Below are 24,353 nucleotides of genomic sequence, written 5' to 3' on the forward strand. Positions count from 1 at the left end.
TGCAAATGACTCTGAATTGTATGGTTTATACTCACTTTTCAATAATTGATTCAGTTTTTGCATTTTTTGTTTTCTATTCTATTTACACAATTGCCTTTGGAAAGCTTTGTGTGTGTGTGTGTGTGTGTGTGTGTGTGTGTGTGTGAATGTCCATGTTAGAAATGTTTGTGCTTAACTTGGCTACCACTGACTATGTGAACCTTGCACAATTTACATACATATCATCAACATACTCAACTTACAGTGTAATGAATAAAGACTACCATTCACCATACATAGAAGACTTTGTGCATAGAACTAAAATATTTCTGCAGTGTAAACATGTCAGCATATTTGGCACGAATGGCCACTTCTGTCAAAGAGTATATTTCTTAAAGAATTGGCACCTGTTAGTGCATGCAGTCCTAAAAGAGAACTAGCTTTTCCAATAGTTACTACAAATATTTGATGATGAATGACCCCAGATTCATCTTCTATGCTGACCTGAACTGTGCTGATTATCTGTATCTGTCCAACCCTGTTCATGTCTATGTCGTTCCAAGTAAATCTTTTATGTTATCATCAGGATGACATATTAATTTCCTTAGCGCTAGAATAGCTCAACTAACTGTTCACTGTATGTGGTATAAATTTGAGATACTACCTTGTTCGGGCCACCATTTAGAAAACACATTGTGTCTTTATATAAACAGTTCTTGGCTTCTCCAAGTATCAAACATCTTCCACTACATAAAATTTATTCACAACTCCTGTTAATTTCGCACCTCTTACTGTTTTCCCCCACTGTGAGACTGCATATGTACGGAAGTACAGTATTTAATTTTTATATCATTTAGATTTTATGACGCAAACTTTAAAAATAATGCTACATGAAGAAAGAGAGTATGCTGCCCATAAAAACTAGAAGGTAGAAATTACTTCTGATGTGTATCTACTGGGTGACTAATTGGTTTTTCAGTTCCTGCAGCATGTAACCAATAACCTACAAATTCAGCAATGGCACAATTAAAGGAACTATTTTTGTACTATTAAACTATGCTGTTCACATTGCTTAATCATAAGAGAAAATTGTAGGTTTTGTCATTCTCAAAACAAAAAATGGATGCATTATTTGAATTGATGGAGGACTTCCCTTCACAAATATGAAAAGACTGAAAACGTTTTGTATAGTTTTGAAATGCAACAAATACTTTTTGGCAATTCTTGTAGTTTATTTCTTAATAAGTCCAAATCATAAACATATTATTAAAATTGTGTACAGGTGTTTAGAAATTTTTAATTCTTTGCAGCATTTATAGTATAGAGGTTCATTTCCCTTTTGAAGAATGATCATTATTTTCCCTTTTATATCCACATATTTAGTCTTGCATGTGTTGAACACCTCCCATGAAACCCTTGTTTGAGTCCAAATTTATCTAATTTGATCATCATTGTCATTATGTGATAAATATGTGGAAGTACAGTATTTTCCTTTACTGCTATTGAAATGTATGTTCTCAGAACTCCAAATGCAATCTTGCTTTATGCACAACACATTTGTTCCAAGGTGCTAAGGCATTGAACTTGCATTCAGGAGGAGTGGGTCTCAAAACACCCTCCAGCCTTCCAGATTCAGGTCTTTTATCATTTTTATAAACAAGTTAAAGTGATTGCAAGGATAATTCTTTTGAGAGAACATGGCTCCTATATTCTTTGTTATCCTAGTCCAATAATACATTTTTTCCTTGGTCTGCCACCACAGTCTGTTGAACAAAAATATGACAGTCTTATTTTGATTAAATAAACATGTGGCTGCTGCTGGGATGTGTTTATATGTGTTCATGAAACCTTCTCTGTCACATCTAACACACTTCAAATGTCAAATCAAACAGCTTTCAGCCATCTTATTTCCAAACTGTTGTTTCATTGGGCTACCAGTTTCGGCGATATATTATACCACTTCAGGCTCCCTGACCTTGGTCCTGGACTAGCATTCAAAGGTTGGTATCTATAGATTTCTGCTTGATACAGTTATCACTTGAAACATCATCTGCCCAACAGTCAGCAGATGATGTTTGAAGTGATCGCTGTGTTGGCAATTTGCAAGTCCCACATTTTGAAATAGTTTTTTACTAATGCCAACATGACCTATTAGGCCATTTATATACACTGAGGTGATGAAAGTCATGAGGTACCTCGTAATATAGTGTCGGACCTCCTGTCTCCCAGCGTAGTGCAGCAACACGACATAGAATGGACTCGACAAGTCGTTGGAAGCTCCTGCAGAAATATTGAGCCATACTGCCTCTGTAGCCATTCATAATTGTGGAAGTGTTGCTAGTGCAGGATTTTATGCTTGAACTGACGTCTCAATAATGTCCCATAAATGTTGAGTGAGATTCCTGTCGGGTGATCTGGGTGACCAAATCATTCGCTCAAATTGTCCGGAATGTCCTTCAAACCAATTGTGAGCAACTGCCATGGCATATTTCCATCCATAAAAACTCCATTGTTGTTTCAGAACCTGAAGTCCATAAGTGGCTGCAAATGGTCTCCAAGTAACCAAACATAACCATTTCCAGTCAGTGATTGGTTCAGTTGGACCAGAGGACCCAGTCTGTTCTATTTAAACACAGCCCATACCATTATGGAGCCACCACCATCTTGCACAGTGCCTTGTTGACAACTTGGATCCACGGCTCCTTGGAGTCTGCACTACACTCGAACCCTACCATCATCTCTTACCAACTGAAATTGGGACTTATCTGACCAAGCCACAGTTTTCTAGTCATCTAGAGTCCAAATAATAGGTCATGAACCCAGAAGAGATGATGCAGGCGATGTCGTGCTGTTAACGAAGGCACTCACGTCAGTTGTCTGCTGCGATAGCCCATTAACACTGATTTAGACACGCAGTCCTAATGGATACATTTGTCATACATTCCACATAGATTTCTGTGGTTATTTCATACAGTGTCGCTTGCCTGTTAGCACTGATGCAAACTCCGCTGCTCTCGGCCGTAAGTGAAGGCCATTGGTCACTATGTTGTCCTCGGTGAGATGTAATGCCTGAAATTTGATATTCTCAGCACACTTTTGACAGTGGGTCTCACAATATTGAATTCTCTAATGATTTTCAAAATGGAATGTCCCACACGTTTAGCTCCAACTACCATTCCACATTCAAACTTTGTTAATTCCCTTCTTGTGACCATCATCATATCGGATACCATTTCACATGAATCGCCTGATTACCAATGACAACTCTGCTAGTGCACTGCCCATTTATATCTTGTGTATGTGATACAACTGCCATCTGTGTATGTGAATATCGCTATCCCATGATTTTTGTCACATTAGTGTGTTTAATGTGTCACAGACCTGCAACACTTCCATGTGGTGTGCTTGATTTTACTATTTTTGCCGACAGCCGCACCATTGAGGTTCAGTCACTCACGACACATATTGTTCACTAAATTGCAGCACATGTTGTATATAAGGCTTTCTGAAAATTAAAAACATTGCATCAACCGAAAACCATGATAGAACAGCAATCTAAACCGTGTGAATAAATTTGGTGCTATTTACACAAAGGGTTACTCTATGGAAGTCAAGAACCATTGACTAGTTTGTCATTTGAATTTCTAAAATTTATGAGAAGTTAATGTACTCAAGAGTTGTCAGCTGCCTGTACAATAATGGAGTTGGATCAGCCAGTTGAAGTTTGAATTTCGAAATAGCCACTAGACTCATACAGCTTGTTATGTATGCACTGGGCATGTAAGAAAATTTATAAATGATCAAATATCACCGTTTATGACCTGTGGCTTACCAGAGACATTTCATTGTATGTCCTAAAATTCTAGTAAAGGATCTATGTTTTTTGTCATAAATGTGGTACAGAATGTGCTTAGTTTATTCTCAATTTAAAAACAGTGTACAGAAAGTAACAATAACCTAGTCAAATAATTTACAGAGGAACAGTACATCATCTGTAAGGGGAGAGATTACAAAGAGCATTCTGCTGGTTTAATCATGAGCTCACACCTGTTCTTGATCTGTATTAATGATATACAATTTTATTTAATCAGGAAGTAGGATTGGTCCATTTTGTATATGATACAAGTGCTGCTGTCAAGATGAGTGTAAAAGCAGCAACAGAGAAAACAGTATGATTGTGTGAAAATTATTAACTGCTTTTCACGGATAGACTAGCCTTAAACTTTTTAAGGAAACACAGAACTTCCATTTTATTACTGTCAAAAATGCTGCATGCCAGCCAATGAACAGTGCCAACAATAAATAAAAAAGCAAAATTGAGAGTTCTATTTTCTTCAATGTCAGTATTGATGAAAGTTTAATCTATTGAAACTATGTAGTAGATCTTCTGAAACGTTTAGATTCAGCTACTTCTGCTGTAAACTTGCAAACTCTAGGGATAGAATACAGTAAGTTAACAAATTTTATTAAAAAAGTAATTAGAATTATTTACAGGCATCTATTTAACTAGTTGGGAAAATGAACTATGCTTTTTTCCAGTCATATGGGACAATCTCTTCTATCCACTGTCACTGAACAGTTACAAGAAAATTGATCATTTCTGTTCTGCAATTAATGTAGAGTGTAATAGATAATCTATCAGAACCAGTGATCTTTCCTTTATCCAATTACTTTTAGCCTATGGCCAATGTGTCATTTTCTGCCCTCTCTGTCTGACACGGTGGTTCTCTCTCTCTCTCTCTCTCTCTCTCTCTCTCTCTCTCTCTCTCTCTCTCTCTGTCCTGTCTCATGTTTGTATCTATTAATTTCTGCTCCCCTTGTAATAGGTTCGTTGTTTGACATTTCACCGCCTAATATCTCAGTTTATTTTCCTTGCTTGTACTGTTTTTGTACAATTGTTTTTCTTGTAGGAACATGTTTAATTAACTATTTAGTGTATTGATTGGCTTAATATATTCTACCATATCTCTAATGAATGTGTGAACCTTAAAAGAAATAAATAAATTTATTGAAATCAACCTTCTATCACAAGCATTTCACACCCATTAATTTGCTTATTGATTTTATGTGAAACAGACATTTCTTGTCCTGATTTTTGTGTTGTTTGATTTTACAAATACAGCACACTTCCTTCGTACTCTGATAACTAAAAAAATATTATAGTATTTTAATTGCTTCCATGACCAAAAAGATGCATGTAAAAATGTGTTGGGCTTATGGTGATGTGCCATCTTCTGTATACAGCTGAGTCACTTTTATATGGCAAAGCTAATTTGCTACTTTAAAAAATCATACCCTCAGTTCCAGCTCTATCGATTAAATCATACTTTTAAGAAATACACACTGAAATCTTAAGCTTGAGAATTATTGATAAGAAAGAAGCAATAATTTTCTTAAGTTGCGTAGCAAAAAGCAATAATTCTGTGCATGTGTGAAACAATAGCCTTACCATATATTTACTTCCTTGTGAAGTTTGTGATTAACAACTTCAAAACCTGTGCAGAATTCACAAATATAATATAAGTAATTAAAATGACGTCAAGAGCTTTACAGAAAGTTGAGGACTCTGCAGCTGAAACAACAATGGCAGGCATACTCACTGAATTATATGTGTTACGAGGCAGTAACAATGATGTAAAACCAGTAGAAATTACAACTGCTTGACAAATTGTGTGCATAATGTAAATATACATACAAAATACTTGTATAAATATCCTTAATTTTCTATACAGAGCATTTCAGAAGGGAACAGTCCTACATTAAGACATGATGTAACAAATCATTCTGATTGGAGAACATCAACTGGACATATGCTTCCTTCTGAATGATTTCTGAGATACCATAAGAAACTTAACAGAGTATGGTATCAGCAATTTCTATAGACTCAGTGTTCAGAATACTTCAGGGATATTCTTACAGCAACAAGGCTGTGAATGTGCTAGCAACAGGATGACATTCCACACAACAAATCACATAGCACCTGAACGGAACCAGTCCGAGCAAGTTAGTGCAGCAGTTATGACACTCAATTCATATTCAGAAGCACTGAAGGTTAATGCACTCATAGGCTATTTGGATTTAGATTTTCATTGGTTTCCCTAAATTGATTGAGGAAATTGCAGGAATGGTTCCATTGAAAAAGACACTACTGATTTCCTCCCCAAAATGAGTGTGTGCTCTGTTTCTAATTACATCACCATAGATGGGATGTTAAACCCTTACTGTTTTCCTTCTTCTCAAGAATTTTTTTTTGAGTTATCATGATGCTGTTCGTGCATTTTGGAAATGATGCTTGCTGATAGAGTCACTATTCATGAATATTAGTTTTGGTATGTACATGTTGTTTTGAACGTTTTTGATGGAAAATGATATTTGATCACAATCCTTTTGTTTTATGACCAGTTACTATCTATATGATCATTATCTTGATATGTATGTCATTCTAATAGTCTATACAAACAGCATCAAACATGATTGTGTTGGATTATCATAGTTTTATTATGTTTTTGCACCTTTTGACAGTGCCTATCATAGCTAAAAAACTTTTTGTTTCATATAATGGCTTAGAATGGCAGACATGCATGATGATTTTCATGTAGTTTGAAACCAGTCATAAAATAAAAGGAAGAAAAAGTGTATGAAAGACTGTTTTATATTCTACAAGTTTTATTCTATGGGCCATTGTGTCCTACATCATGATTATGTTACATTTCATCAACTTGCTGTTTCATCTGCTAAGTAGCTGACTCAATTAAACATTATGGTGTCATCTAGTCTTAACATCCACCTTTCAGTTCTTCTCTTCTGCTGTTATGTTCCTTTGACTTAAGTTTACCTTACAATTTTCCTCTTTAATGTTCTCTGCAAATAACAATTCACTTACTACTAAACACATTCCATTCTTTTTTTATTATTGTGAATCACTGTTTGCCAGTTCTATTATTTGTTTTAAGCATTCTTGCTTAGTGTAATAAAGACCTCTGCTATCCCAAGTGGCATGTCCTTCCCAGCACATTATATCTTACAAAATCAATATATATTTTTTCCCTTATGAAGTGCCCATAAGCATTTCAAGTCACACAAGAGGAGTAGCGCTTCTTGCTCTGTGTGAGAGCAATGTGCTGTGAAGTACTTCCAGAGCAACAACACTCAGATTCAGAGTACTAGCTTTGTTACCCTATTCAGTTTCATTTATTTGTAATCTCACTACACTCATAATATTAATAATAGGTTCCCAAAATATGCAACATTCAGAGTTGAGTTACTAAGAAATAGACAGTAGTAGCAGATATTAGTTGAACTTTGAGGTTGGATGTATGTTAGGTATCAAGCACATGCTGCACAACAAATAATTCTGGCCTCCATAGTTCTGAGATATTGGTGCCCAGTGAAAGAACCTTAACGTTTACCAATAGGGTGAGGTAGAAACAAGAATTCCTGCTACTGTTGTGTTCATTAATTATTACTGACAGCTTAATGATCATCATGCTAATATAAAAATCTCAGATTAATTGCACTTCAACATTGGTTTTCTCCATTTGTCTCTCCCTTTAACAATATGATGTTGACTAGTGTGTGTAAGCAGGATGTGCTAGAAGGATACAGAAGATAAGTGATTCAGTGGTGAATATCAATCAAAAGAATATGTACAATTTGGGTAGGATATGAGTTGGAAAAGAATGTTTGGTAGGGGAGTGAGGTGAGGCATGAGGACAAGATTGGGTAGGGTGTGGATCAATTCTGGGCATGACAAGAAATCAGTCATTCTAATAGTGAACTTGTTTTGGAATTCCAGACCAGGATAATACTTTTTGATAAATGCACTGTTTTTGTTTCCTGAAATAATCTATCAGCTTTGTAGAGGGATAAAATGACACATAACTGCTTGTGAGAATGGGTGGTGGAGTGATTGTAAGAAATGAGTCTAGTTGTGTAGTTCAGCAGAGAATATACAGCAGAGACACATTAAATGAGTGTCGAGGCTGTGGGGAATGGAGTGTACCTTATGAAAAGGACGTTACTTATGAAAATGGGGGTATTGTTATTTTTTAGCTGGTGTAATAGGTAATGGAATATTGAGCTGACAATATGTAGATGGCTGTATAGAGGTTGATGACAATGAAAGTAGTGTGATTTTCAGGAAAAAATACTTGATGAATTTTTCCTATCACCACAACCAGCCCAAAACTGATACAAACAATTTTGAAATCAACAAATCCTCTGTTCTTTTTGTACTTCTCCAAAATCTGTTAATTTTTTTCCTTTCTTTGGTTTCTGTCTGTTATCCCATCCGTACGACTGTTTCTAGTTTGCCTATCCTTTATATGTGATTTGTTGACTACATTGTTAGTTGCTTCTATCTCATTCTGCCCTGTTGTATTATCCTTTATCTGTGATTTGTTACTGCACTGTTAGTTGCTTCCATCTCATTCTAACCTGTTGTACCAGATCAGTTCAAAAAATTCCAGAACTTCGTCCACAAAATTTTTCTACACTTACCTTTTACTTATTGTGAATGGTCTCTTCCAAAACACTCTTCGCCACAATTTATACATCTCTCCCAACACCTTTTCCAATTCTGGAAGCAGTCTTGGTATGCTTCTTGCTGGATCGTTTGAAGTGCTGTCTGCAAATTTTCTCTTATCTCGTCTTCAATGGAATTTTCAAGTTTGGAAATTCAAAAAAGTCTGCACAGACCCGGCTAGAGAATACAGAGGATGAGGCACAGCAGTGATTTCATTTTTTGTGCAATAGTCACGCATCATCTAGGATGAATGTGCAGATACATTATCGTGATGCAAGAGCCATGAATTGTCTTGCCACATTTCAGGCCGTTTCCTTCTCACATTTTTTTGCAACACGTCCTGATAATACCGTCAATTAACAGTTTGTCACTGTGGCACAAATTCATGAAGAACTAATCCTTCAAAGTCAAAGAAAACTATCAGCATGGCTTTGACATTTGAACAGACCTGATGAGCTTTTTTTGTTCTTGAAGAACCTATCCCAGCCCATTGTAAAGATTGAACCTGTGTCTCAACATCATAACCATAGAAACACATCTCACGACCATTTATGATCCTCTTAAGGTACATCTCGTTCTCATTTGCGCGATCCAAAAGGTCTTCGCAGCTTGCGAGGCGAAGGTCTTTCTGGTCTTGACACATGAGCTATGGGATGAACTTGGTGGCAACATGATGCATTCGAAGATGCTGTGTTAGGGTTTCATGACATGACCCAACTGAAATGTTACATTCTTCTGCAATCTCCCAGAAAGTTAGTCTTTGAGTCGCATGAACAATTTCGTTGGTGTTCCTGACATGAGCATTGTCGATTGACATCAAAGGGCTTCTTGAATGAGGGTTATCTTTAACTCCCGTCCAGCCATTTTTAAATCATGTGAACCATTTGTAACACCAAGTACGGCTTAAGCACTCATCACTGTAGGCTTCCTGCATCATTTGGTGTGCCTATGTAAAGGTTGAGTTTCACACAAATTTAATGGAGACACATTGCTCTGCTAACTCTGCCATCTCAAAAATCACAAAGTGTGTGACACAATGTTTTGCTCAATACAGCACTGAAAAAGAACTAACAGACATACAACAATAAAAATTCCGGCAGTTAAATAACAAACCCCCCCCCATGAACCATGGACCTTGCCGTTGGTGGGGTGGCTTGCGTGCCTCAGCGATACAGATAGCCGTACCGTAGGTGCAACCACAACGGAGGGGTATCTGTTGAGAGGCCAGACAAACATGTGGTTCCTGAAGAGGGGCAGCAGCCTTTTCAGTAGTTGCAAGGGCAACAGTCTGGATGATTGACTGATCTGGCCTTGTAACAATAACCAAAATGGCCTTGATGTGCTGGTACTGCGAACAGCTGAAAGCAAGGGGAAACTACAGCCGTAATTTTTCCCGGGGGCATGCAGCTTTACTATATGATTAAATGATGATGGCGTCCTCTTGGGTAAAATATTCCGGAGGTAAAATAGTCCCCCATTCGGATCTCCGGGCGGGGACTACTCAAGAGGATGTCGTTATCAGGAGAAAGAAAACTGGCGTTCTACGGATCGGAGCGTGGAATGTCAGATCCCTTAATCGGACAGGTAGGTTAGAAAATTTAAAAAGGGAAATGGATAGGTTAAAGTTAGATATAGTGGGAATTAGTGAAGTTCGGTGGCAGGAGGAACAAGACTTCTGGTCAGGTGACTACAGGGTTATAAACACAAAATCAAATAGGGGTAATGCAGGAGTAGGTTTAATAATGAATAGGACAATAGGAATGCGGGTAAGCTACTACAAACAGCATAGTGAACGCATTATTGTGGCCAAGATAGATACGAAGCCCACACCTACTACAGTAGTACAAGTTTATATGCCAACTAGCTCTGCAGATGACGAAGAAATTGAAGAAATGTATGATGAAATAAAAGAAATTATTCAGATTGTGAAGGGAGACGAAAATTTAATAGTCATGGGTGACTGGAATTCGAGTGTAGGAAAAGGGAGAGAAGGAAACATAGTAGGTGAATATGGCTTGGGGCTAAGAAATGAAAGAGGAAGCCGCCTGGTAGAATTTTGCACAGAGCACAACATAATCATAACTAACACTTGGTTTAAGAATCATGAAAGAAGGTTGTATACATGGAAGAACCCTGGAGATACTAAAAGGTACCAGATAGATTATATAATGGTAAGACAGAGATTTAGGAACCAGGTTTTAAATTGTAAGACATTTCCAGGGGCAGATGTGGACTCTGACCACAATCTATTGGTTATGACCTGTAGATTAAAACTGAAGAAACTGCAAAAAGGTGGGAATTTAAGGAGATGGGACCTGGATAAACTGAAAGAACCAGAGATTGCACAGAGTTTCAGGGAGAGCATAAGGGAACAATTGACAGGAATGGGGGAAAGAAATACAGTAAAAGAAGAATGGATAGCTTTGAGGGATGAAGTAGCGAAGGCAGCAGAGGATCAAGTAGGTAAAAAGACGAGGGCTAGTAGAAATCCTTGGGTAACAGAAGAAATATTGAATTTAATTGATGAAAGGAGAAAATATAAAAATGCAGTAAATGAAGCAGGCAAAAGGGAATACAAACGTCTCAAAAATGAGATCGACAGGAAGTGCAAAATGGCTAAGCAGGGATGGCTAGAGGACAAATGTAAGGATGTAGAGGCCTATCTCACTAGGGGTAAGATAGATACTGCCTACAGGAAAATTAAAGAGACCTTTGGAGATAAGAGAACGACTTGTATGAATATCAAGAGCTCAGATGGAAACCCAGTTCTAAGCAAAGAAGGGAAAGCAGAAAGGCGGAAGGAGTATATAGAGGGTCTATACAAGGGCGATGTACTTGAGGACAATATTATGGAAATGGAAGAGGATGTAGATGAAGATGAAATGGGAGATGTGATACTGCGTGAAGAGTTTGACAGAGCACTGAAAGACCTGAGTCGAAACAAGGTCCCCGGAGTAGACAACATTCCATTGGAACTACTGACGGCTTTGGGAGAGCCAGTCCTGACAAAACTCTACCATCTGGTGAGCAAGATGTATGAAACAGGGGAAATACCCTCAGACTTCAAGAAGAATATAATAATTCCAATCCCAAAGAAAGCAGTTGTTGACAGATGTGAAAATTACGGAACTATCAGTTTAATAAGTCACAGCTGCAAAATACTAACACGAATTCTTTACAGATGAATCAAAAAACTAGTAGAAGCCAACCTCGGGGAAGATCAGTTTGGATTCCGTAGAAACACTGGAACACGTGAAGCAATACTGACCTTACGACTTATCTTAGAAGAAAGATTAAGGAAAGGCAAACCTACGTTTCTAGCATTTGTAGACTTAGAGAAAGCTTTTGACAATGTTGACTGGAATACTCTCTTTCAAATTCTAAAGGTGGCAGGGGTAAAATACAGGGAGCGAAAGGCTATTTACAATTTGTACAGAAACCAGATGGCAGTTATAAGAGTCGAGGGACATGAAAGCGAAGCAGTGGTTGGGAAGGGAGTAAGACAGGGTTGTAGCCTCTCCCCGATGTTGTTCAATCTGTATATTGAGCAAGCAGTAAAGGAAACAAAAGAAAAATTCGGAGTAGGTATTAAAATTCATGGAGAAGGAATAAAAACTTTGAGGTTCGCCGATGACATTGTAATTCTGTCAGAGACAGCAAAGGACTTGGAAGAGCAGTTGAATGGAATGGACAGTGTCTTGAAAGGAGGGCGTAAGATGAACATCAACAAAAGCAAAACAAGGATAATGGAATGTAGTCTAATTAAGTCGGGTGATGCTGAGGGAATTAGATTAGAAAATGAGACACTTAAAGTAGTAAAGGAGTTTTGCTATTTGAGGAGCAAAATAACTGATGATGGTCGAAGTAGAGAGGATATAAAATGTAGGCTGGCAATAGCAAGGAAAGCGTTTCTGAAGAAGAGAAATTTGTTAACATCCAGTATTGATTTAAGTGTCAGGAAGTCATTTCTGAAAGTATTTGTATGGAGTGTAGCCATGTATGGAAGTGAAACATGGACGATAAAGAGTTTAGACAAGAAGAGAATAGAAGCTTTCGAAATGTGGTGCTACAGAAGAATGCTGAAGATTAGATGGGTAGATCACATAACTAATGAGGAAGTATTGAATAGGATTGGGGAGAAGAGAAGTTTGTGGCACAACTTGACCAGAAGAAGGGATCGGTTGGTAGGACATGTTCTGAGGCATCAAGGGATCACCAGTTTAGTATTGGAGGGCAGCGTGGAGGGTAAAAATCGTAGAGGGAGACCAAGAGATGAATACACGAAGCAGATTCAGAAGGATGTAGGTTGCAGTAGGTACTGGGAGATGAAAAAGCTTGCACAGGATAGAGTAGCATGGAGAGCTGCATCAAACCAGTCTCAGGACTGAAGACCACAACAACAACAAATAACAAACACAGGCATGTGCAAGGATGCCAATCACATTTTGCTCCAACACACCATTGGAGCTAAATAATGAATGTTTCAGAATTTTTTGAACAGACCTCATATTATCCCTCTTCATTTGAAGTCCTGATTGGCTTCTCTGTCATATCCTTCAAAAGTTCTGTTTTTGCAATGAGAAACTAATGAATCTTTCAGCTTCTGTTATATATATCAATGTGTTGGCACATTTAAATAGATACTTTATCTTTTTTGTTTCAGTTTAGATTGTTCATTCTTATAATTTGTATTAATCCTGCTTCACTGTTGAGATTAAGGACGTTATTTGTTGTACAGTAATGTTATTTTAGTGTTTTATTGGAAGTATTGTTGGTTCCATATGGACTTATATCATTAAGTGTTTTTATTTTTTCATGTATTGTAGGATAAATTTTCATTTGTCATAAAATATTCATTGTAGCTTCTTTAATGTATTATCTGTTTTCCCTCTCTTTGCTATCACACCCATATCTGAAGAGTAATTGTTGAAGATACTACACTTTTACATTCTGTTATAATGTTCTCACCCATCTCAGTGAAAACAGTAATCTATTTTACAGCTTTTCCTATCTCTCCCTTGCTGTTAGTGTATATTGCTTTTACTGTATTTTTTGATGTCAAAACTAATAAGCAACAGTTACTCTTTCTTACTGATGCTTATGTGCACATAATGCTGCTTCAGATTTTCATTCCCCTGTATCTTATATAGTCTTACACACTTCTCCCAAATGAATGGATATTTAGAATTTCAATTTAGCATGACAGTTTATTTTCATTGGAAGTCACGTGTTGTTTCTCCCAACCATAGCACAGAAATTTTTCTTGCAGCCACTCAATGAAATAATGTTTCACGCAATATGGGAGTTTTTTTAATGTCGCTTATCAGCAGATAATAAAATTATTTTGAAAACAACCAATAAAATCAAAAGAGACAAATGATCAAACCGAAAAGAAACTAGTCACCCCCAGGAGACATGTGTTCAGTACCATGCAACACCATCTCTAGCTTTGAAAATGGCCTCAATTTGATCAGGAAGAGTGTCCACAAGTTTCTTCACATATGGCTGAAACCACACAGTGATGATCAGATCCCAGAAAGCTACCAAATTGTGACAATGTTGATAACTGTTTTTCATTTGCTATTCCAAATAGTCTCAAACATTTTCTTGGGATAGAAATAGGATGGTTTAAAAGGCCAGATGAGGTGCAGTACCTAAGTCATCTTCAAACCAGAAACGTATTTGTGCAGCCATGTCAACATCGCTGTTGTCATCTTGGAAGATGGGAGTATTTACAGCAGACTCATCATGAATATACACTGAGGTGACAAAAGTCATGTGACAGCGATATGCACATCTACAGATGGTATCAGTATCCCTCGCATAAGATATAAAAGGGCAGTGCATTGGCGGTGCTGTCATTTGTACTCAGGTGATTCATGTGAAAAGGTTTCTGACGTGATTATGGCCGCATGACGGGAATTGATCAACTTTGAACATGGAATGGTAGTTGGAGCTAGACACATGGGACATTCCATTTCGGAAATTGGTAGAAAATTCAATATTCTGAGATCTGCAGTGTCAAGAGTGTGCCAAGAATACCAAATTTCAGACATTACCTCTCACCACAGACAACACAGTGGCTGATGGCCTTTACTTAAACGACTGAGAGCAGCGGCATTTGCATATGAGTTTTCAGTGCTAACAGACAAGCAATATTGCAATCAAGAACCACAGAAATCAGTGTGGGATGTACAATGAACCTACCCAATAGGACAGTGCAGCGAAATTTGGTGTTAAATGTCTATGGCAGCAGACAACCAACATCAGTGCCTTGGCTGTCAGCACATCACCTGCAGCTTCTCTCCTGCACTCATGACCATATCAGTTGAACCCTAGGGGACTGGAAAACCATGGCAACATCAGATGAGTCTAGATTACAGTTGGTAAGAGCTAATGGGAGGGTTCAGGTGCGGTGCAGATTGCACAAAGCCATGGACTCATGTTGTCAACAAGGCACTGTACAGGCTGTTAGTGGCTCAATAATGGTGTGGGCTGTGTTAATGTGGAATGGACTGGGTCGTCTTGTGCAACTGAACCGATCATTGACTGGAAATGGACAACAATGGAATTTTTATGGATAACAATGCACCATGTCACTGGGCCACAACTGTTTGCGATTGATTTGAAGGACAGTTTGGACAATTTGAGGGAATGATTTGGCCACCCAGATTGCCTGAGATGAATCCCATCAAACATATATAGGACATAATTGAGAAGTCGGTTTGTGCACAAAATCCTGCACTGCCAACACTTTCACAATTATGTACAGCTCTACAGGCAGCATGGCTTGATATTTCTGTAGGCAACTTCTCACAACTTGTTGAGTCCATGCCACATTGAGTTGCTGCACTACGCCGGACAGAAGGTGGTCCGATATGACTTTTGTCACCTCAGTGTGTAGAAGAAGGTGCAACAAGTGGTCACTGAGACTATTAAAATAAACATTCTGGTTCATATTCATAGTAACCTGAATGACAGGATCCACTTCATGATATGAAAAACACACATAATGAACTCTGGCTGGAACGTCGCTCTCCACATACTGCAGATTTAATGCCTGATTGGGCAGTTGGTGCATTTGGCTCCTCACATTATTTGAAAAGAGGCAAAATCATAACTCATTGGAACACATTTCTAACCTCCAGTCAGCTACTTTCTAGTATCCATATTCTTTGGCCCACTGAAGATGTGTGGTGATTCTATGTGCTGCTGTCAGAAACAATCTTTTATGAGATATCCGACTCCAAATGTCCATTGCACACAGTTCTGTCTGGTGTTAGCTCAGAAACTGATGTAGAAGGATCTGAATTTACTGACAGTAGCAGTGCCTCTTGGTTTGAAAATGATTGTCATCGATAAGGCGTGACACCTTCTCCCATCATTGTTCATTAGTATGTGTTTATGGCCACTGTTCTTATGCTGTGTTACAGCAAAACCATTCCGTCTAGGCACAATGGACAGTCCACACCGATAAACCAACAAATAGGGTAACTTCATTCATGATGTGGTCTTTGGTGCATCCAAACACAATAGTTCCTTTATGCCATTTTGCAATCTACATGTTGAACAAGTTTTGAGTAAACTTGACACTCTCATGGTATCCTTGCTTTAGTGTCAGGGCATAGTGTGATTTGAATGAATGAGATTTGTTAAGTAGTTACTACTACTTTAAATGTTTTTTGAAGAAGGAAACAATTTCTCAGTGCTAGCATCTCATTCTAATGTTGTTTGTTGAGACTTGTGTTTGCAAGGAGTTCAAAAAATTTCAGGCACACTTTGTGTATAATAAATATTTTATCATGCTGTGTGAACAAAAATGTTTGTTAGTTTCACATAACTTAAATTCTATTTTATGGTCACATTGCTTGTTGTCTTATTGTGATTATTTTACTTTTAAATAAGTATGGAATATGATTAAGTTTTATTAGAAGACAACAAAGAGTGCTACTTTTTGTAGAATATTGACAGGTATCCACAAGTTATTTAACTGAAAAAATCTTTATTGTAGTGTAATTATTTTATATAAAAACTATCACTGATCATAATTATTTTTCTCTTGGAACAAGTGGACATAAAAACTCTAAAAATGACAGTTGTAAAATCACAAACTGAATTGACACATCTATTTACTTGCATATGAGGAAGTGGTGGAGTCTATACGAAACTTTTTAGGTGCCTCCAACTTGTAAAACACATATATATTGAAGTCTAGCTCTTTGGTGTGTCATAAGTAGAGACTTTCTGTTCTATCCTTGTTTAAGGGAAGATTTTTGCCAAAATGTTACCAAATAACATTAAAGAATGCTGCAGCTTCATCATGCGTCAGCCATGTAGTTTTGTGTACTGCCAGTGGCACCAGCTGAAACTCAAGATGCAGCATGGATCCGTTACAGCATTGTGGAAAAACACTTGGTCCAAGAAGATGATCACCAATATTACCTTGCCAAATACTGATGGTGACAAATCATCATAAAGAAAGCACTGACGCTAAACCACTACCAATACCATTGGTAATGCATCCAATTTTGTTGTAGTCTATAAATAAAAGTTGTGGAAGTTAGCAAGCCCATTCTTGTGAAAGATCAATTCTTAGGATTGATGATAAAAATGCACAGAATGATTTTTGCTTTTGTCTCATGAACCAGGGAGGAAAAATTCCATATAATAAAAATCCATTCGCAGTACTTCATACGTGTATTGCAGATGATCAAGAAAGTACTGGTAGTGACTTTCATGCAAGCTACGCTTATGTATAGGATACACAATGCAATCTCTTTGCCTACACAATACTGGTACAGTTTCTATTGTGGATGTGCTCAATGTCATATACTATCTCTATGTCTAGTTTCAGTGTAAAAATTTTTAGCACTCCCCCTCTGTTTCCACCTTTCCCATGAAGAAACCCAACTTCAAACAATCATCCAAAAGTTATAGCAAAATTTTATGACTCGGATATTAATTTCCATGAGGTTAACATTTTCATTTCCTTGACAGTAACTTGTTACTGATGGGGTATATGACACTATTGTAAAAAATACATTTGACTACATCAACTCCAGTCAATTTAAACAAAGACCAATGTAAGTGAGAGAATTATAGTATTGTCATCTACGTGGAATATTTGCACTTCTAAATGTGCATTTTTATGAACTTTTATTCTTCTCCTATCAGAAGTGGCGACATGAAATTTTTCCCTATAGTTTATATTCACTGTGTGTAATAATCTTTGAGTACTACTCCAAATGGAATACAGATATAAAGAAATTTTTGCCAGTAGCAAATTTAAAAAAAATGTGATGATAGTGCAATTTTGTTTCCAAAACCATATAAAAATTTTGTTGCTGACAAAAATAATTTAAAGGGTAACAGTAAGTTCTCACCAAACAGAAAAATTGTGCGCCCCATAAATTATTTACACTTCACCAGGTTTCTCCATTAACATGTTAATAATATAAAGAAAAGTGGTCTCCACATGAATCAGGTTTTTAGGCACTTCCTGGCAGATGAAAACTGTGTTCCAGACTGGTACAAGAACACAGGCATTTGCCTTTCAGGCACCACCCTCTTATAGAATGAACTGGTCAGGCATGTCTCACAACCTATGTTCAGTCATGACTGTAGCTATCTCCAACTTATGAACTCCTGTTGAAGCTCTCTTGCATACACTGTAGACTAGCACTCCAAAGGGAAAGGATACTGAGCAGAATGCCTTAGCCTATGGCTTGGTTCCAGAATTTTCTTCCGACTTGCTCTGGCATGTATAGTGTTATGTAACTTCCTAAAACTATATATCCGAAATAAGACTTGAACTCTGACACTTACCTGTTCTCACTGATCGAGGTATTCAGCCAGTGCTCACAGCCTGCCTTCAGAGCTTCAGTTTTACCAGTACCTCACTCCAAAGTTTCAAGCTAATGGAACTGGCCATACAAAAGCTGTGAGTCTAGTTGTAAATCATGTATGGAAATCTCAGTTGGATAGAGCATTGATGGCAAATGACGAGAGAGTGGCAGTCTGTGTGACAAATGGGTCAGTGAGTTTCACACCAACACACAAGCAACTACATAACAAAATATTCATTCTAGAGATTTTAAGGATTAGAGACAATCCATTAATTAACTGATAGTAGAAATTGGTATTAAATAAAGAAATGATGTTTACTGTTCATAAAGAATTTGTTTAATTTGTTAGTTGTTGAGACTGTAGTGTGTGATGTGCCTGGGAGTATAGGGAATGAATTTTTGCAACATGCATTAGGGAATTTAACGTATTTGTGAAACATAAGCATGTAGACTAATTGTTGTTTTGTATACAGTTACCAATAATTTATTTGAGTATTTTATAGATTAATTTTCTGATGGCTGTAAGATCATTAGAAAAACTTAACACCTCAGCAGGAATTAATAAAGGGTTTACTGAAGGAACTAACTGTTACTTACATGAAATATTTAGTCAAACTAGGGAAAACATGATTCTCCAGCTGCTCTTACTCTTCATGACAAAATATTTCATGAATGAATTGTTGGATGTCAGTGTCCAATGCGCACAATATTTTGGCAAATGACAATGTTCCTATCATCAAGTTTCCTGATGAACTGACTGCTTGGGGGCCAGTGCAGCAATTTTATTTCTTCTGGAAAGGTGAAGGGGAGGGGAGGGGTGGGAGGAAAACAAATGCCATGCCAGCCCCCAAGCAGTTGTAGTTAGTTCATCAGTCCATATAATGATAGTGATGTTGTCACTTATTGAAATACTGTGGCCTTTGGACAGTGACATCCGGCTGTTCAGCTATAAAGTATCTGGTAAGAAAAAATATTATTTTTAATTAAAAAACTAGTAGCATAAGTAGTGTAGAACACAAAGATGATTGCTTTTAAGCATTTCCAAATAACTTATGGGAATACAACTAGGAAATGCCCTCAATGACTGCTGTTCTCAAGGATGCTCTCCAGCTGCATTTCCATAAGACATGTCAACATTTGATGCACTGGAGAAGCTCAAGTTTCATAAATTTAAGCTATACACATAAACAAATTATGTCTTGTACAATACTTAATTCTAATCACTCTGATAGGAATCATGTGGATGGTCTATGGGACAGGGAATTAATAAACTAAAGAATTTACAACTATGAGTACATTGTTTTGGTGCCATATGAGAAGTTTTGATAGTAAACGATGTTATTTTGGTGATATAAATGTGCATCAGTCTAAATCATAACAGTTGTATGTGTAAATATATCACATTATCCAATTTATTTTCAAAGACATAACCATAACTTTCACAAGTAAAGTGTAAAGCAGTCCACAAAATATGTGTATTACTTAATTGTCATATACACTGCCTGACAAAAAAATGAGGTACCCAGAGGGGGAGGAGGAAACAAAATGAAACTTTGAGGGGTTGAAAAGTTATATGATGTTATTTTGATGGTTACAAAATTAAGTTTACAAAGAACCGGGCAGTATCAGCCTGCTTATTATTATGATGTTGCACCCTCTCTGGCCTCGATACTTGCACGGACTCTATTGGAAGGGTCACAAATCTGTTGTATCTTCTCCTGAGACAAGCTGACCTGCAACTGTTGTTATTAGTCCTTGATATCCTGGGATGGAGTTGACATCCAGCTGATCCCACACACTGTCTACTGGAGACAGATCTTGGGATCTTGCTAGCAATGAGAGTACTTCAGCATTATGCAGATAGTTCTTAGACACAGATGCCACATGTGGATGAGCACTGTCCTGTATAAAAATGGCACCCCAATGCCGTCGAATGAGAAGTAACACGTGAGGGCGTGGGATATCCGTGACGTAATGTTGTGCCGTCAGAGTTCAGGGAGCTACAGCCGGCCCTGACCTGAAGTTGTACACCACGGCTTCCGACGCCATGATGCCAGGAGTAACACTACTGTGTCTCTCCAAAACATTGGAATAATGGATCCACTCTCCAGGTTGCCACTATACACACAGTCTGCGGTCATCTGGGATAGAACCGCGATTCGGTGCTGAGCACAGTACAGTGCCAATCAGCAGTCTGCACGAACTGGTCATGGCACTGGTCCAAATGCAGATGTTTGTGCTGCGGTTTTAACAGCAGCCATGCCTAGCCCGGCTGCTGCTAGTCTCCTACTAATAGTGCAAGATGACATCGAGTGTTGCAGGGAGTCCATAACTTGTCCTCAGTTGGCATGCACAGATGTGAAAGGGCTACAGAGCGCTCGGTACACGACACAGCAATCCAGCATTGTGGTGATCAGATGTGCTCGACTGGAACTTTGATAATGAGATGGGTACTCTTGTGTTACCATGCAGTCCAACACTGGGCCACTGTCACATCCGAATGCTCCACGTATCTGGATATTGCATGATTTGACCAGCCACCCAAATGGAGACCCACTATGAGGCCCCTTTCAAACTGTATGATAACACCATCTCACATAAGAACAGAGCATATCCATGTCCTTCTCAGTGACCACTCAACATCTGACACTGTTCGTGCCCCTTATATACTCTATCAAGCCTGATAGGTAACAACACTAAACATGAACTACACTAATGCAGTCTGGTGGCTATTATACCTGTCACAGAGAATTGCAACCCAAATCATTTACATACCAGCTAATGGTGCATATGTGTGTGAAGCTACACTCACAACTGATGAAGTCTTCTGGGTGCTTCACTTTTTGTCAGGTAGCGTAGTTATAAGATATGCCATTAGGAAAGATTTATACAAAATATAAATGAAAAGAGACCTAATACACAACAGTTAATTCACCTAGTACATCTTATAATAACATATTTGCAGAAGAAAGACTATATGCATGAAATGTGGGTTGACTGAGAAAAATCAGTTCTGTGGATTGATGACATTCCAGCAACTTCTGTATTTTCATTTGAGTGAGTGCATAGCAAGGAGAAGAAACTTCAATTTGATGCCGTTAGTGAGGAGGCTTCACACAATTCAAACATTTTCATCGCAATGAAAGTCTCTCAATACTTAGCTGAAGTCCTCATAATAAAGTTACAGTTTTAAGTTTACACTACCAAGTAATAAAATATGTAAGGTCTTAAGAATTTTTGAAAATTGTCATATAGCTTTTTATTTGTTTTGATGTCTTAGGTCCACAAGAGAAAGACATACTGTCACTGCAGTATAGACATATATTAATGTTTATGATCTTTCACTCTGCCCTTCATTCATATCAGTTATTATAAAACCACATGCAGTATTAATATGAAGAGTTTGAGGTCCGTAATTAATATCAGTCTGTTCCTTGTGTTCCAAGCATCCAGTCTGCTAATAGTGTTATAGCCAAAATCCACTATTTTGTGGACCCATTACAAGTGACTTAGGGTGAAAATGATGTTCAAAGTCATATTATTCTCATGTCTTTCTAACAAAGTCTTCATTGAAGGTAATGTGCAATTCCAGATATATTTTAGAGAGCTGCTGAAGCATATAATCTTTACACTATATAACCTCTGTACTTCCCATTTTCAGCACTGTTGCTGCATATGTGGTATTATAAGCATGAAATTAAATTTGAGTCAAACAGATTATTTTCTAACTAACTCAGATTGATCTTACTTATTTTGATGCCTTTATCAAAATTTGTGGTACAGTTTCTGCAAAATTAGGTATGGAAAGTTGTTAAATCCCAACATCATTAAAATACAGAAAGTAAACAACTAATATTTTAATTTAATGGCCTGAGGTAATATTTTCCATGCTGGTATGGAGCAGTGGCAAGTGGTCAGAATGCTAATAACTTGTTCTTTGAACTGAAAATTTGATTCCATAAATACCAGAAGTAGCGCACTGTATATTATTTCTCTGAAAATATTGCATACTTTTGGTGAATGGAAGAAACATCAGTATAATAAATCCTGATCCATCAATTACAGCCTTCACTCCTGTTGCACACGAGATTCAGGATTGTGTTAACTAAACTTTGACTGATAGAGAGCTGGATTCCTAATTTGTAGTCATGCCATTGTCATATCTGCCATGACCTGATGCATACACTTATGTAAAATGTGTTGCCCATTGAGGCTGCTCTAGAGAATGAAGATGACCTTGTATGATAAACCACAAATACTTCTACCTTTGTTAAAAAGACTGTAGGAATATTTTGTTTGTAATAATTTTTAATTGAGGCATGATTAGATAAAATATTTTAGATTTTTATTAGTTTTTGTTTTCGGTTGAAACAACTTCATAAAATGTATCAAGGTAATAATCCATATCATGCTGTGACACACAATAAACTATCTAAAAGAATTTCACTAATTTAGCTGCATCACTGGTGAATTAAAACACAATGTTTCTAGGATTATCTACATCCTATTTGCTGACTCATGACAACAGACACATTATTTGCTCAACAAGGCATAAACAGGTGTGGCAGTATTCAATTTTGCTCCTTGCGAGGAAGCTGAAGGTAATTCTAGAAATCTTGAATTTTAAATTGTTATTGATGCAGATAGAATAACATGAGTCTTTTATATAGTCGAACTGCAATTAAAGACTTCATAGGCATTTCACTTTGGACCAAACATGTGCATAGTAAATGATGAAAGAGGAATGACTTGAGCATGGCTGTGAGTGAAAAAGGACAGAAAACAGGCACTGAATCTCTAGCTCTTGAAAGTTTTTTTTTTTCCAGAGTGAAGATATAAGCAGGAGATAGGGAAAATTAAGAGAAAGATGTATAATTTTGAGTAGAAAGAAATTCACTCAAATACTTCGTTTCATTTCTGATTTGAGACTCAGAGAAACCTTTATTTCTCTCAAACTTCTTGGCATCTTTTCCTTGAGTTTCCTCTGTTTCCTTTTCTTATGGTAGAAACAACTGAAAAAATCTGAAAGTTAAAGATGCAATGTCTCTTTTATGTGTGTGTGTGTGTGTGTGTGTGTGTGTGTGTTTTAGTTCTTGTTTAGTTGTCCCTTTCCAGCTACTAAAAATTGGGTGTTCCATTCTCTGGTGCATAGTTTGTTGTTACTCATTTAAGACTTTATGTTTTGAATGAGCAGTGTTAGACATTAAGACACATTAATGTATTTTCCTTAAAATTTTCTTGGTGGTCAGGGGGAAATGTTGTTCTTCATCCATCCATTAAAGTTGAAGTGTTCATCATGCAGTTTATACATTCACCACCAGCAATGATTTTTCCCATAAACTTATTATGTTGTGCACTTCTGAGGGTGGCCAACAACCTATTTGTGAATATAGTGAGTTTTGACATTATTCTTTTCTTGTATATAAACACACCTCTTCATTTTAATTTTATCAAACATGGAATTTCTTAGCATTGTGCCTCTTTTAATCACTCATTTCGCATCTTGCAGTAAATGTATGGTGCTATGTATTCGTAACTGTTACAGACAGTATTTGAAAGATGCCCAGAATGTATGTGTAGACACCAATTATGTAACAACTGTTGCTGTTGTCTGAAAAAGACTGAAATTAGTTTTTATTTTTGATAGCCAGTGGGGTTTCAGTTCAAAAACAGAGTAGAAGATAGTGCTTTACAGACAATAAATTAGTCTAAATAAGTGTAAATAATTGTTTTACTAATGTGTAATTTATGTTCATAACTGTGAAAATGGCACTAACAGACTGCCCAGATGTTACAAGCTATAATTATCCTGTATTGTGTGAAGGTAACAAAAACAGACATTAAAAATATCCTCTTACAAACAAATATTAGTCAGACTACTTATTTACTGACTGTTGACAGATTTATGGCTTATAGCAGAGCAGTGGCTTTCTTCATTGTGGCAGAGACTATCTGGCTTGCTTTTTAAGTTTGTATATAAATTCAGTTTTACATGATTATATTAA

At 37.2% G+C, this 24,353-nt stretch overlaps 1 protein-coding gene across 1 annotated transcript in view; it reads left to right on the forward strand.

The window, feature by feature from the left end:
• The window catches only part of LOC126470993 (dual specificity mitogen-activated protein kinase kinase 7-like), a 179,451-nt gene that overhangs the window by 136,264 nt on the left and 18,834 nt on the right, over positions 1-24,353 (forward strand). The gene's annotated exons all lie outside the window — the stretch shown is intronic.

The sequence above is a fragment of the Schistocerca serialis genome, chromosome 3 (assembly GCF_023864345.2).
Source record: "Schistocerca serialis cubense isolate TAMUIC-IGC-003099 chromosome 3, iqSchSeri2.2, whole genome shotgun sequence".
NCBI classification, from domain to species: domain Eukaryota; kingdom Metazoa; phylum Arthropoda; class Insecta; order Orthoptera; family Acrididae; genus Schistocerca; species Schistocerca serialis.